Source organism: Vicia villosa, linkage group LG3 (assembly GCF_029867415.1).
Source record: "Vicia villosa cultivar HV-30 ecotype Madison, WI linkage group LG3, Vvil1.0, whole genome shotgun sequence".
NCBI classification, from domain to species: domain Eukaryota; kingdom Viridiplantae; phylum Streptophyta; class Magnoliopsida; order Fabales; family Fabaceae; genus Vicia; species Vicia villosa.
In genome coordinates, this window is record NC_081182.1 from 192091948 (window position 1) to 192108386 (window position 16439).

Below are 16439 nucleotides of genomic sequence, written 5' to 3' on the forward strand. Positions count from 1 at the left end.
AACGCTTTTCAGGCTAGAGAAGAAGATCCTGAAGAATCAGAATCTGAAGAAGAAGATGAACTGTCCATGATTTCCAGAAGGCTAAATCAACTCTGGAAGACCAAGCAAAGGAAGTTCAGAGGCTTCAGAAGTTCAAGGAAATTTGAACGTGGAGAATCTTCTGATGAAAGAAGATTTGACAAGAAGAAGGTCATGTGCTATGAATGCAATGAGCCTGGACACTACAAGAATGAATGTCCAAATCTTCAGAAGGAAAGTCCCAAGAAAAAGTTTCATAAGAAGAAAGGTCTTATGGCAACCTGGGATGAGTCAGAAGATGATTCAGAAGATGAGCAGGCCAACTGTGCGCTGATGGCGACAGAAGATGACGGATCAGAATCTACATCAGAATCAGATTCTGAAGAGGTATTTTCTGAACTTACTAGAGATGAGTTAGTTTCCGGTCTAACTGAACTTCTGGAACTCAAGTCTCAGATTAGTCTCAAATACAAAAAGCTGAAAAAGCAATTTGAATTTGAAAAAAAGAAGCTTGAGTTGGAAAATTCTGAATTAAAAGAAAAACTTTTAAAATTATCCAATAATGTTGGATCTCCTTCTGATTCAGAAAAATCCACTCCCAGTCTAAACCATATTCTGAAAGAATATGATTTAAGTTTCAGAAAGTTCTTATCTAGAAGTATTGGCAGAAGTCAGCTAGCTTCTATGATATATGCTGTGTCTGGAAACAAAAGAGTTGGCATTGGTTATGAGGGTGAAACCCCATACAAACTTGAACCTGTTGATGAAATGAAAATTACATACAAGCCATTGTATGATCAGTTCAAGTATGGCCACTCTCATGATATTAGGCACACCTCACATGCACAAAGTTTTCACATAACACACACTAAGAAGCATGTGACACAACCTAGGAAATATCATGAAACTCACATTAAGAATTATCATGCTGTTCCTCCTATTGCTTACAATGTTAAATCCAAGTTCAAACAGAACTTGAGAAAATCTAACAAGAAAGGACCCAAAAAGATGTGGGTACCTAAGGATAAGATTATTCCTATTGCAGATATCCTTGGCTGCAAGAAGGACAAAGCACAACATGTCATGGTACCTGGACTCTGGATGCTCGCGACACATGACAGGAAGAAGGTCTATGTTCCAAGACCTGGTGCTTAAGTCTGGAGGAGAAGTCAAGTTCGGAGGAGATCAGAAGGGCAAGATAATTGGCTCTGGAACTATAAAATCTGGTAACTCTCCTTCCATCTCTAATGTACTTCTTGTAGAAGGATTAACACATAACCTTTTATCTATCAGTCAATTAAGTGACAATGGTTATGATATAATCTTTAATCAAGAGTCTTGCAAGGCTGTAAATCAGAAGGATGGCTCAATCCTATTTACAGGCAAGAGGAAGAACAACATTTATAAGACAGATCTGCAAGATCTTATGAGTCAGAAAGTGACTTGTCTTATGTCTGTTTCTGAAGAGCAGTGGGTCTGGCACAGGAGATTAGGTCATGCTAGTTTGAGAAAGATCTCTCAGATTAACAAACTGAATCTTGTCAGAGGACTCCCTAATCTGAAATTCCAATCAGATGCTCTTTGTGAAGCATGTCAGAAGGGCAAGTTCTCCAAACCTGCATTCAAGTCTAAGAATGTTGTTTCTACCTCAAGGCCATTAGAACTCTTGCACATTGATCTGTTTGGCCCAGTCAAAACAGCATCTGTCAGAGGAAAGAAATATGGATTAGTCATCGTAGATGATTATAGCCGCTGGACATGGGTAAAATTCTTGAAACACAAGGATGAGACTCATTCAGTGTTCTTTGATTTCTGCATTCAGATTCAATCTGAAAAAGAGTGTAAAATCATAAAGGTCAGAAGTGATCATGGTGGTGAATTTGAGAACAGATCCTTTGAAGAATTCTTCAAAGAAAATGGTATTGCCCATGATTTCTCTTGTCCTAGAACTCCACAGCAAAATGGGGTTGTAGAACGAAAGAATAGGACTCTTCAAGAAATGGCCAGAACCATGATCAATGAAACCAATATGGCTAAGCATTTCTGGGCAGAAGCAATAAACACTGCATGTTATATTCAGAATAGAATCTCTATCAGACCTATTCTTAATAAGACTCCCTATGAATTGTGGAAGAATAAAAAGCCCAACATTTCATATTTCCATCCTTTTGGATGTGTATGCTTTATTCTGAACACTAAAGATCATCTTGGTAAGTTTGATTCCAAAGCACAAAGATGTTTCCTTCTTGGATATTCTGAACGCTCAAAAGGCTACAGAGTATACAATACTGAAACATTGGTTGTAGAAGAATCAATCAATATCAAGTTTGATGATAAGCTTGGTTCTGAAAAACCAAAGCAAGTTGATAATTTTGCAGGTTGTGATATTGACATATCAGAAGTTGTTGAGCCAAGAAGCAACGCATCAGAAGCAGAGCTTCTCAGAAGCAAAGAATCTGAAGATCAAGTATCAGCTTCTCTGGAGGATCTAAGTATTTCTGAAGAACCATCTGTCAGAAGATCATCCAGACTCATCTCTGGTCATTCAGAAGATGTCATTCTTGGAAAGAAGGATGATCCAATCAGAACAAGAGCATTCCTTAGGAACAATGCAGACTGTCAATTAGGTCTTGTATCTTTGATCGAGCCAACTTATGTTGATCATGCTCTAGAAGATCCAGACTGGATAATTGCTATGCAAGAAGAACTAAATCAGTTCACAAGGAATGATGTTTGGGATCTTGTTCCTAGACCAGATGGATTCAATATAATTGGTACAAAATGGGTCTTCAGAAACAAGCTTAGTGAGAAAGGTGAAGTGGTAAGGAACAAAGCCAGACTGGTGGCTCAGGGTTATAGTCAGCAAGAAGGGATTGACTACACAGAAACCTTTGCACCAGTGGCCAGGTTAGAGTCTATTCGTCTATTAATTTCTTTTGCCACTCAACATAACATCACTCTCTATCAGATGGATGTTAAGAGTGCCTTCTTAAATGGTTATATAGATGAAGAAGTTTATGTCCATCAACCTCCTGGTTTTGAAGACTCTATGTCTCCTAATCATGTTTTTAAACTTAAGAAATCATTGTATGGATTGAAACAGGCTCCCAGAGCTTGGTATGAACGCTTAAGTTCTTTCCTTCTAGATAATGGTTTCACTAGAGGAAAAGTGGACACTACTCTCTTTTGTAAAACCTTTGAAAAGGATATTTTAATTTGTCAAATATATGTAGATGATATTATTTTTGGAACATCTAATGCTACACTTGGAAAGGAGTTTGCTAAGTCTATGCAGGCTGAGTTTGAAATGAGCATGATGGGAGAACTCAAGTATTTCCTTGGAATACAAATAAATCAAACATCAGAAGGAACGTATGTTCACCAAACCAAGTATGTGAAGGAACTTCTGAAGAAGTTTAATCTTCTAGACTGCAAAGAAGCCAAAACTCCTATGCATCCAACATGCATCCTAGGTAAGGATGAGGTAAGTAAGAAGGTAGATCAGAAGCTATACAGAGGTATGATTGGATCTCTTCTATATCTGACTGCTTCTAGACCTGACATTCTGTTCAGTGTTTGTTTGTGTGCTAGATTCCAATCGGATCCTAGAGAATCTCACTTAACTGCTGTTAAGAGGATTCTAAGGTATCTGAAAGGTACTACTAATGTTGGTTTAGTTTACAGAAAATCTAAAGAATACAACTTAGTAGGATTCTGCGATGCTGATTATGCTGGAGACAGAATTGAAAGAAAAAGTACTTCAGGAAGTTGCCAATTTCTTGGAAGTCACTTAATCTCCTGGTACAGCAAGAAGCAAGCAACCATTGCTCTATCAACCACAGAAGCAGAATATGTCGCAGCTGCTGGTTGTAGCACACAGATGCTCTGGATGAAAAGTCAGTTAGAAGATTATCAGATATTTGAGAGTAACATTCCTATATTCTGTGATAATACTTCTGCTATATGTTTATCTAAGAATCCTATTCTTCATTCAAAAGCTAAACATATTGAGATAAAACATCATTTCATAAGGGACTATGTTCAGAAGGGTGTTATATCTTTAAACTTTGTTGATACAGACCATCAATGGGCTGATATCTTTACAAAACCCCTGGCTGAAGATAGGTTTAAGTTCATTCTGAAGAACATCAGTATGGATTTATGCCCAGAATGAGAAGATGAGAATTTCTCATATATGAGTATCTTCTGAAATGAATGTGGAACATTTTTTTAATCAGAAGTTCTGATTGAATTCGTTTAGAAATTATGATTCAGTTATTACTAACGTTTCATTGTCTAAGTTGATTCAGAACCTCTTTTAAAGCAAAACAGCTGTTACGCTTTATCTCGGGATGGTAAACCTGTCGTTACTATTCATGGATAAGCGCGCGTGCAGTTGAAGGGACGCCGACCATAGGTAACTGTGCTAGTCACCTCATTCGTCTTTATTATCTCTCCTCACGTCACGTAACATTAAATGCTTTTCATCATTCGTTTCATTTTATTTTCCTTTAAATACTCTTCAAAATGGTTTTCGGTTTCCTATCTCCTTGTTTCCCTCCTAAAGTTTGTCTCTCCCTCTCTTCCTTATCAAACCCTACCTGTTCATTTTTTTTTGCAAACTCATCATGAACTCTTCATCAACCCCAGGAAATAATGATAGTGATAAAAACAATAAACGAAAAGCTGTTGAAACATCTCCTTCCAAACCCAAAAAGATCAAAATCACCTATGATCCTCTCAAGGTGAATCCTTTCGAAGCAATGCTGTCTGGAAATTATTCTAGACGTGTGTTTCATCCTCCTGGTGAAAGCCCTCCATCATCTCCATCTCCTTCTTCATCTCTCGACCTTCAAGACTCAGCTTCCTCTGATTTTTCCTCTCCTTTAATCTCTTCTAAAGACATCTCTTCATCTTCACCCGCTGAGGATGTTGTCTCTGGTAAAGGTGGTGGAAGATCTGCTGCAGGACCAAGTCTCCCTGATCCCTCGCCTGAAAGCCCTAGAAGCAGTCAATGAGGCGTCTCATTCCTTCATGGCATGCTGGCACAGACGTGGTCTTAGCTAGGGTCCTAGGTTTTGGTCTTAGTAGTCTTCTTTTTCTTTGTTGCACAACTTTTTGTAATATCTTTTGATGATCAATGAAAAAGTTTCTTTGTGTTTTACATTCCAGTAAATGATTTTCTTTTGTCGTTTTTTTTTTACATCTGAATCTTTTTAAATATTCTTTTTGATGTTATGACAAAAAGGGGGAGAAAGATAAATGATAAATGATTTGATTAAATCTATCAGTTGCTGGGTAAAGGCTCCCACACATTCACTAACAAGAACTGCAAGTTCTATATGGTTTAAGTGTTTTGCAGGTACAAAGAAGTGAAGTGAATCTTCAGAAGCAAACACTAGAAGCAAAACCATGGAAACTGAAGCAAGCTGAGTGCTATCAAGCTTCAGAGATCAGAAGCAAGAAAGAAGAATGAATCAGAAGCACTGATAATAGAATTTGAATATCATTGTCTATCCTGTTATGACAAAATTCTATTTGCCCTGATACATATAATGTCATGGCTCTGATACATTATTTGCTCTGATACATGTTTTTAGCCTAAAATGCTCTGATACATTTGGCTCTGATACATATCATGTATTTGAATATACATTTTATGTTCTAACTCGTTCATGCTGACTTTTGTTGTTTAGTTTTTGTTCTGTAACATTTTCAGGATGTAGAGATGCTCAGATGATGCTCTGGTACATTCAACAATGTTCTGATACAAATCTAGCATGAAGTGATGTTGGTAGACATTCAAAGTTCTGAAGCTATCCGAGGGAAGCAGAAATCAGAAGATGTGAATGTTCTAAAAGATCCAGTAATTCAAGTTCTGAAGCTATCCTGAATGGAAGCAGAAGTCAGAAGCTGTGAATGTTCTGAAGATCAAAGAAATTCAAGTTCTGAAGCTGTCCTGAATGGAAGCAGAAGTCAGAAGCTGTGAATGTTCTGAAGATCAAAGAAATTCAAGTTCTGAAGCTGTCCAATGGAAGCAGAAGTCAGAAGCTATGAATTCTCTGAAGGCAGAAGCTCATATGATCGTCTCTACCGAAATAATCAGGGAAGTCTTTTATCAAAGTTCTTCGAGTATTTATTTCAGGGGGAGATTATTTATCTCAGGGGGAGATTGTTAATCTCAGGGGGAGACATATTCATATGCTTATGCTATAGCTGTGTAATTTGTCTTTTGCCGTCTACTCTTTCTGATCGCAAATTCATATCATTTATATATGTTTTTGTCATCATCAAAAAGGGGGAGATTGTTAGAACAAGATTTGTTCTTATCAATTATCTTAGTTTTGATGATAACAATAATATGAATTTTGCTTAAGATAATATGGTACTCTAATCCAATGCAATTTCCCTTTCAGGAAATATATAAAGAGTACGCATAATTCAGCGCTCAGAAGATGTATCTCAAATGGTTCAGCATGCAACATCAGAACATGGTCTGGCAAGACATCAGAAGATGGTCGAAGCAGAATCAGAACATGGGTCTATGAAAGCATCAGAAGAACATGAGATCAGAAGCACTGAAGATCAGAAGATGGTATCACGCTCAGAAGCACTTCAAGGTCAGAAGATCAGAAGATGCTGTGCACCAAGCTGTTTGACTCTGATGATATTCAAACGTCATATTCACAAACATCAGATCAGAAGGAAGTACACGTGGCAGACTACGCTGACTGACAAAAGGAACGTTAAAGCTACTAAAGGCTACGTCAGTAGACACAGCGTGAACAAGGCTCGAGGTAGTTGACAAAAGCGTATAACATTAAATGCAAAGCTGTACGGAACACGCAAAGCATTAAATGCATTCAACGGTCATCTTCTCAACGCCTATAAATATGAAGTTCTGATGAGAAGCAAGGTTAACGATTTCGCACCAATACAATTCAAATTAACTTGCTGAAACTCTGTTCAAATCTAAACTCAGAATCTTCATCTTCATCAAAGCTCACTACATTGCTGTTGTAATATCTTAGTGAGATTAAGCTTAAATTGTAAGAGAAATATCACAGTTGTGATTATCGCTTTTAAGAAGCATTTGTAAACTCTTGAATAGATTACATTAAGTTGTAAGGAACTAGAGTGATCAGTTGATCAGTATACTCTAGGAAGTCTTAGCTGTTGGCTGAGCAGGAAGTCTTGGCAGTTAGCTGAGCAGGAAGTCTTGGCAGTTGGCTGAGCAGGAAGTCTTGGCAGTTGGCTGAGCAGAAAGTCTTAGGAGTGAACTAAGCCTAGAGTGATCGTGTTGATCAGTAGACTCTAGAAAAGTCTTAGGAGTAAACTAAGCAGTTGTTCCTGGAGTGATCAGGTTGTGATCAGAAGACTCTGGAAGACTTAGTTGCGGCTAAGTGGAAAACCATTGTAATCCGTGCGATTAGTGGATTAAATCCTCAGTTGAGGTAAATCATCTCTGCGGGGGTGGACTGGAGTAGCTTCGTTAACAGCGAACCAGGATAAAAATAATTGTGCATTTTATTTTTATCACTCAAGTTTTTAAGTCACACTTATTCAATCCCCCCCCCCTTTCTAAGTGTTTTTCTATCCTTCATTCAAGTCTTTCACGTGTTTTCTCTTTTCCCAAATGTTGTAACCTTCTCTATTCCACAACTTCCTTCTATTTTATTAAAAATAGAATAACTTTGGTTAATGGGCTTAATAAGTTAACACCTCCCTTTTCATTAACCACCACACGAGCCCAATAGCTATATTTCTAATATTTCTCAATAATTCTCATAACATCAATTATTCTAATAAAATAATTATCCTATTTAAATTAAATAAGAAATAATTTTCGGGGTGTTACACCTCTAGTTAGACCCCTTAGGAAATAAATCATCTACAATGGCTCCCAGGCCCGTGTCAGCTATCTGACGACACCGCGGAAGAAGATCCTGAGTGTGGTCTAACTCGGCCTGATGAGACCGCAGAATCTCCTCGTGGGCTGGTTTTAGGGGATCTCCAGGTGAAGTGGGAAGCATGTACAAGTGTGACACTCTGTAGTACCAGGTGATGTACCCCTCAACAAAGCTCCAGTCGTGCTCTGTTATCATCACAAAGACCTCAACTAACTGCCAACGGATCATGGCAATAGGAGCGAAGACAATAGGTTCGCGAGGTATCGTCTATGTGTAGCCAAACTAATGCATGAGCACTCCGGAGGATAACATACAATAATGGTCGAGTTGGCGGCAAATCATCAAGAGTATAGTGCTATCTCATTAAACGGAACCGTCTCACGGTGGTCAACATAACAGTCATATTTGACGTCCTCGGCAGACATGCGAACAAGTCCGCGCTTGTAAGGATCCAACACTTGGTTTCCTCTGAGGGGGCTGAATGCATTGGCACGCGGCATGAGCTCAATGTAGGTAGGCACCTCTCCTCAGCCAATAATATCTTGGAAGTGTTGTAGTATCCAAGCCTGAAAAAAACATGGTTATTTTAATGTATTATCACAAATATATAATAAGTAGAAGGGTATAAGATTGTTACCACCAAAAGGGTACAGCTGCCTCAGTGGCGGATTTAGAAATTTTCTTTAGTGGGAGCAAAAAAATATTTTATATATTGGGTTAAATATGTTTTTGGTCCCTATAAAAATCTCAATTTTGGCTTTTAGTCCTTATAAAAAATATATTGACTTTTACTCTCTATAAAATTACTTTTGCACTCACTTTTGGTCTCTCTACATGGACTAAAACTGAGTGCAAAAGTAATTTTATAGGGACTAAAAGTCAATTTTTTTTTATAGGGACTAAAAGCTATTTTAGGTAATTTTATAGGGACTAAAAACATATTTAACCCTTATATATTTGATTAAAGAATTTTTATAATTTTTTAAAATACAAAAAAAATCATATAATTTTTTTTCATTATTAACACAACACCATCAAATATACTAGTTTTCATATTCTAACAATCTTTTATGACTTGCTTTCATCGCCAACAATACTATCAAATATATTAGTTTATATATATATATATATATATATATATATATATATATATATATATATATATATATATATATAACTAGTAACTCAATAATCATTTAACAATTCATCTTTCATACGGTTGTGCATTCTATTTTTCACAAAATATCTAATGAATAATTTCTTTTCAACAATAACACATGCTACAAACATAAATCATTTTGAATAAAACTTATAAAAAAATTAATAATTCTTCCAAACTTACTTTTGTAGCAGAAATAAAAGGGTAAACTTAAATGTATTAAAATAAAATAATTAAAGCAATAAAAGAAAAAATATATAATTTTAGCATTAAAAATCAAAATTTTATAGGTTAAAGTAAAACAACTAATTGAAAGTTAAAGGAGAAAATGCCTACAAATTAAGGAGTATAAATCTGCGGAGATTTTAATTAAAGAGCTATAATATGACTTAATTATATAATACTTTAAATGAAATTGAAAACTTTTTGTTGGGGCTTGAGCCCCCGTTCTAGTATACGTGGATCCTCCCATGGCTGTCTGCCATTGTCCTTGCCTTCCACAAGCTTCCTCTTCGAGTCTGTAGTAGATTTACGCCAGTACATCCGCTCCCCAATTATACTCTCGGATACGTGTTTTATCCGATATGTACCAGTGGTAGACGATGTTTGTGTACGTCGAGCTCATGTCCACAAAGAGCTTGGTGCCTATCAAATATAGGAAGTATCATCTCAGCGCCTGCTCTCTGTGTATATTCGCCTCTACCTCATCACTAGAATCCTCATGTTCCGCACTCAACGCCTCATCATACGTCCGCTTCAAGAAGGAAAACCTCATGTGCTCCCTACGGCTCCTCTCCCCCTCATCAAGCGCTTCAGCAGGATCATCCCCCAGCTCCACAATCAGCATCTCCACCGCTTCCTCCTTCGTTGGCCTACTGTGATCAAGGAGGTTTCCCCTGATAGGTAGACTCAAGAGGAATGCCACATCATCAATTGTGATGGTGTTTACCTATAATTTTGGGAAACAACCGTTAGTTTCTTATTAAAGTTTACTTTGCAGGATCAACTAGTAAATCCCATATCTTCATTGTGCTATATGTTTCTAATATTGTTTGACTTGTGTTTAATGCATAAAAAAGGAAATATTGAAAATAACAACATACAAAATTTAAGGAAATGATAAGAGAGAAAAGTCAAAAGAGAAATGACGCAAAATAAAATTACCAAAAGCAATATGGATTTGTGAAAATAAAAGGAATCCATTGCATGAGAATTAAAATGGTACGCAAACATACATTTCCAGAAAGTAACACTCGTTTCTCATTTTAGCGCAGAGATTTAGAGTATTCTTTTCTAACATAAAAATGTGGACCCTAAAACCTAACAACAACACTACTTATATAGATTTCTGAAATAATAACTATCCTAACGGTCGACTAAGCATCTGCCAACACGTGTCTCGACCATGCAGCCTTTGTCTATGAAACTTCCACATGTCCCATAACGACTTATTGATCTTATCAATTTCATTACGACTTCGACTACCCTTTTTGGCGGGAAAATATGTGAACATTCCTAAGTCCCATCTTCTAAGCATAATACTAGTACAACCTTACTTTCGACCGTATATCCCATCTGAGGTCGAGTGCTTTTCGACTTAAAAGTTATCTAAACTCCCTTGTTTGGATCAGCATGCTTTCAACATTATTCTTTAAATATTAAGTCGAAATTCCAGGGTAACAGATGGTAATCCCACCGTGAGGAAGATGAAGTGAGGAATTCTCCGGATGCCATCTCTTCGCAAATTCCATCAACATCCTGTTATGTATCGTCATGTAGCCGACTTGACAGAGTACCCTCGGGCCAGAAGCTGATAGTACATCCTGGAACCACGGCCGGTCAAGCTACTCGAGACTGACAATCTTCTGGGCGTGGTTGTAAATCCTCTAGGGATCCCTCTCTTGAAGTTTTTAAAAAGTAAAAATGGTTATTAATAAGCAAAGTCACAAATAGAAGAAAATAAATGAATAAGTAATTAACAAAGAAAAATTACATCTCCCTCCCAGATACTCTAGTTGCACGATCTTTATACATACTCAAGAGGGATGCGTCTACAGGGCCCCTCGGGTACCAAACAGGCTTCGACATCGGGCGGTCCTCGTGCAGCTCCAGAGGTGGCATAGAAGTAGAAGTAGAAGAATTGCTCCGACGATGTCTACGGGGGAGGTAGCATCTGTGAGGAACCCTCAGCATCAACATCATCTCGGGCCTCTATGGTGTAGTAGTAGATGGGAAAGGAAAATCAAGTGGAACGGATGGAGAAGGCCCGACTGGAGCGGGTGTAACGGATGGAGAAGGTCTGGTTGGAGCGGGTCTAACGGATGGACAAGGACCGGCTGGAGCGGGTGTATCAGATGGAGAAGGTCCGACTGGAGCTGCATCTGCTGCAACAACAGCTCCATTAGTTACCTGAGATACTACACACACTCGTTCACGCCGCACAGATGTGTGCTGTTTAGTCCTCCCATGTATATCCCTATCCGGACTGTGGGCCATAATGTCTGCATTGTAATACAAATAACCTCGAGTTAGATACTGTGTATTTATAAATAAACAAGAAAAGAAAAACAAAAAATTACTCTTCCGTAGATGCATCTAGAAAGTTCCTTAGTTTCAAAAAATGGTGGTGCTTCCGTAGATGCATCTACGAAATGTCCTGACGTTCATCTCTTCTGTAGATGCATCTACGAAATGTTCTGAAACTTAGAAACTCAACAATGGCGGAAGTCCACTGTTTAATCACTCAAAAATTTGATTTTTGTGGCTTGATCATACGTTTTAAACATCAAACAGCACTTACATTGTCTCTAAACTATATTTCTAAACCTATTCAATCATTTCCGCACCTAAATATCAAAATCTAACTTGATTTTACAAATGCTCTAAAATAATTCAAAAAGTCGAAAACTTACTGATTAAGTAGAGTTTTGAACCTGATGGAATGTGTTGATACTTGATGTTGACAATATCGGCCGAACTCGGGAGAAAAAAATGCACTATCGGGGAAGTTTGATATTTGGGGTTAAGAGAGTTTGAGTGTTTGAGTGTTTGAAATGTGAAGAATGAGAGAGGGAAAGGGTATGGCGCGAGTTATAACGTCAAATGCTCCCGTAGATGCATCGACGAAAACTTCCGTATATGCATCTACATAACAAATCAACATTAAACAAAAAAAAAGGTGTTTCCTGAGATGCATCGACGGAAGTTGGAGGGCATTTTTGCTAATTCGGTGGTGCATGAGAGATGTATGAAGTGGACTAAGAAATTCTCTTATTTTTATACTATCAATCAATGACAATCATGTATCCGTCAAGTCAGACGGTAAATTTTAAATTACTAACATTAAATTCTTTAAATAAATTGATAATTAAATTAAGAATTAAAAAAGTGCCATCAATGCTAGATGCATTTATATGAACTAATTCACCTATGAACTATGAGACAATGACATGATTATCCATGAAACTTAGTGTAGATTGATTCCAAATTGAAAATGAAGAATGACATGAAATGGTTTTGAATAATTTGTGTTAATGTAACACTGAAATTAGAGATTGTAAAAATTGCTTCTATGCAAAATTGATGATGATGATGATGATGATGATGATGATGATGATGATGATGATGATGATGATGATGATGATGATATATTTTTCAGGAAGACACAATTTATTGTCATTAGGGAGAACTATGCAGAATGTTATCAAGCATGAACCACAAGGAATTTGATAAAACCATGTTAAGTTTTGTAGATAAAGACAAGACACACTGCATAAAAGGGAAATACATACAGACTCTTATTAACTACACAATAATCGAAAATAGTTGAAATTCAATGAGGGACATTCTACAAAGTCCTTAAATTCCAACTCTAACACTTCCAGAATAGGATTTTTTATTAAATGGAAAACTCGATTTTTTATTAAATAGAAAACTCGACGTACTGATTTTTATAAAGGACTAACTTTTCCAAGCTGGATGACAACTTATTCAGCAAAAATAGAGGTTGAAGAAAAATGAAGCATACTCTCTTGCCTGATTAATAATATGTCTCGCCGGGTCCAATCGTCGGTGGAATTGTTCATCATTGTTTCTGCTATATTTGCTTACATACAGAATCATGACATATCCATGAGAACATGTACTAAATTAGAGAACCAACATACACCGAAAAGTAGAAAACAAAAGCAAAAGTGGAAGAACTTTTATGAGCATTTTGAGAACTTCTTTTTCAACAAGAATATATTCAATTTGTTCTTTTTTCATCACTATTCAATTAAGCAACATATTTGCAATTGAAACCATAAAGTGGATAACTTGAAACCAAAAAAATAAGCATCACATTATCCTTATGTCTCAGCCACCCCTACAACACTACAGCAGATATGTAAAGAAACACCATCTCATGAGTGAAAACGAATGGATTACTTCAAGACAAACATTTTATGATTGAATACTTGTGAGAGAACTCATGGTGGCAGAGAACAATGTTATTCGATGGCAGCAGGTACTTCAAGAGGCAATGCTGCTAAATACATGATTGCATGATCAACAGATTATGAGCAGGTTATGATGGCATGCAGTTTGAAGACCAAATTACCTTTAAAAGGAATAAGAGGTTAGATATATACATAAATCACTGACAATAGTCTTTCATGTGACATTTTGTACATAAAACTTGACTACAAAGAAAGATAGAATAGTGACACATGGCTATCTCTGACCTGCATGCCTTCCAAAATTTTCATAATTTAACTTTTAACCAAAAGTTACATTTCTAATATGTTGTAGAAAATAACTACCTTTCTTTAAATGGTAACCTGGAACAAATCTTGTTGAATCATTGGAATGTGAAAATGTGGTTATAGCAGCAAATTTCGGGTGCAGATGTGATTTTAGACTCCACTTGGCTAGCCACTCTAGGACCTCATGTAGCGGATTATGCAGCGCCGCTGACATTAAAATTCTTCCTGAAGAATCAGTTTATCACACTGCAAGATGAAGACAATAGGGAAGAAACACAAGCTCAATTGAATCACTTCAAGAGGTTGCATAACACAAAGGCAATTGATGAGTGTTTTGCAATACAAATAATACCACAAGATATCCCAGAAGAGAGTTACCTTCCAATGAGGCCCTTACAAATGCACCAGCAATATTCCAATGCTTAATGAATAAAATATTTCAAAGTACACTCCAAAAGTTTGTTCTCGTTTTTTTGATGATATACCGATATACAGTGCATCATGGAGGGATCATTTATGGCACTTAGAATCAGTCTTACAAACATTGTAACAACATCAGCTATATGCCAGGCTTTCCAAATTCTCTTTTGGCACTACTGAAGTGGATTACTTACGGCACAAGGTTTCAGGTAGAGGAGTTCCGATAGAAATGAGCAAAGTGCAAGTAGTTTTGGAATGGCTCACACCAAGCAATATCAAACTGTTGAAGGTTTATCAAAGCCTATGCCAACATTTCTGCTCCATTAATGGATCTTTTGAAGAAGGGCAGCTTCAGATGGACCCCTGATGCAGACATAGCCTTACGAAAACTAAAAACAGCCATGACGGAAGCACCAGTGTTAGGTTTACCGGACTTCTCACATCTATTTATTATAGAAACTAAAGCCTCGGGCATAGGGGTGGGAGTTGTACTGGGACAAAAAGGCCCTCTTATTGCCTACTTCTCCAAGAAAGTGTCACCTCGTAAGCAAAAGCAATCCTCCTACACAAGGGAATTATTGGCTATTACCGAAGCGTTGGCCAAATTCAGGCACTATTTGTTAGGCAACCAGTCTATCATCTGAACTGACCATCGAAGTTTGAAAAACCTGATGGATCAATCCCTTCAAACACCCGCACAACAAGTGGCTACATAAGTTTTTTGGGGTATGGCTTTCAAATTGAATACACGCCTGGAAAGGATAATAAAAGTTGCGGATGCATATCATGAATTTTTATATGTGCATGGTCTGAGCTGCACTCCTTGTTTCTAGAAGAATTAACTGCTAATTTAGTTATTGATCTGCATTACAAGTAATTAATTGATACATACACACAAGCCACTGAACCAACTCAATACCCTGTTAGGGAAGGATTGCTTTATTGGAAGATTAGATTAGTGATACCATCAGAAGAAGAGATAGTGCAAAAGTTACTTAGTAAATTTCACAGTTCTCCTATATTATGTGTGTTGGCCTTATAAGCCAGTGTGTTGCATGCACGAGGAAGTGCACGCGGTAACTAGATACAATTTCAAAAAATGAAAAACAACCTACATTATGCTAACCAATAATCTAGAAAAAGAATAGTAAAAAGTTTAAATCCCAAGGTGACACATTATAAATAGATTAATCTTGCTTTTAAACTTTTTACTCATAACAAGAGATAAAAAATCTTGTTGAATCATTGGAATGTAAAAATGTGATAATAGCAGCATGCTGTTAAGATCTTTTTTTATTTAAACATACATATCAGATGTAGCAGCTAGCATGTTGTTATAGCTTAACTTGTTAAACACAAAGTATTCTGTAAAATCAAATATGGTACTGTGAGTATTTTATGTTGCCTATTACCTTTTCCCATAAAGCTCTCAATTTCTCAAAATCGTTATTGTTTTCACCTATGAACAATGACAAATGCTATTACATGAAAATAGCTTTTACTCTCTTATATTATTTCTCAAAAATGTTATTGTTTTCACCTTTGGAATTGAAGCCTTCAAATTTTTACAAAGATCGTGCAACCTAAAATTACCGATACCGTGTATGAATTGTATGGTAACCTGTTTAAAATGAGACCACACATAGCCTAACCAAAAACCAGCTTCTGTATTAGTACTCAGTTCAGAAACACTCAGAAAATACATTCTGCACATGCCCTGCAGCAGCTGCCAGTACAAGTCTATCCGCCAAGCTCTATTGCCATGAACTATCAGGACTATATTATAATAAAATTAAAACTCTATTATATAATTGCTGTTGAAAAAAATGACACTATTACTATTTTCTTGTAGCTTTTAAAATTCATACAAATTTATAGTATTTTTGTTGCTAGTTTACTGTCCTACTTTGTACATGTAGCTCTAAATTCCTCAAAAAAATCAGTGTTTTCAGAAGACATCCTCATTCATAAATACTTATATTTATTGTGTCTCTTTATGAATGTTCACATAAATCGCATGCTATGACGATCTTTTTCTATTTAATCACACATATCAGATGTAGCAGCATGTTGTTATAGTTTAAACTTGCTAAACATAAAGAGTTCCTAAAACTGCAGCACTGCGAATGAATTGTAGACAGAGACTTTGTATATAAATAGGTTTTGCAGAACTTGTGATTATGATCC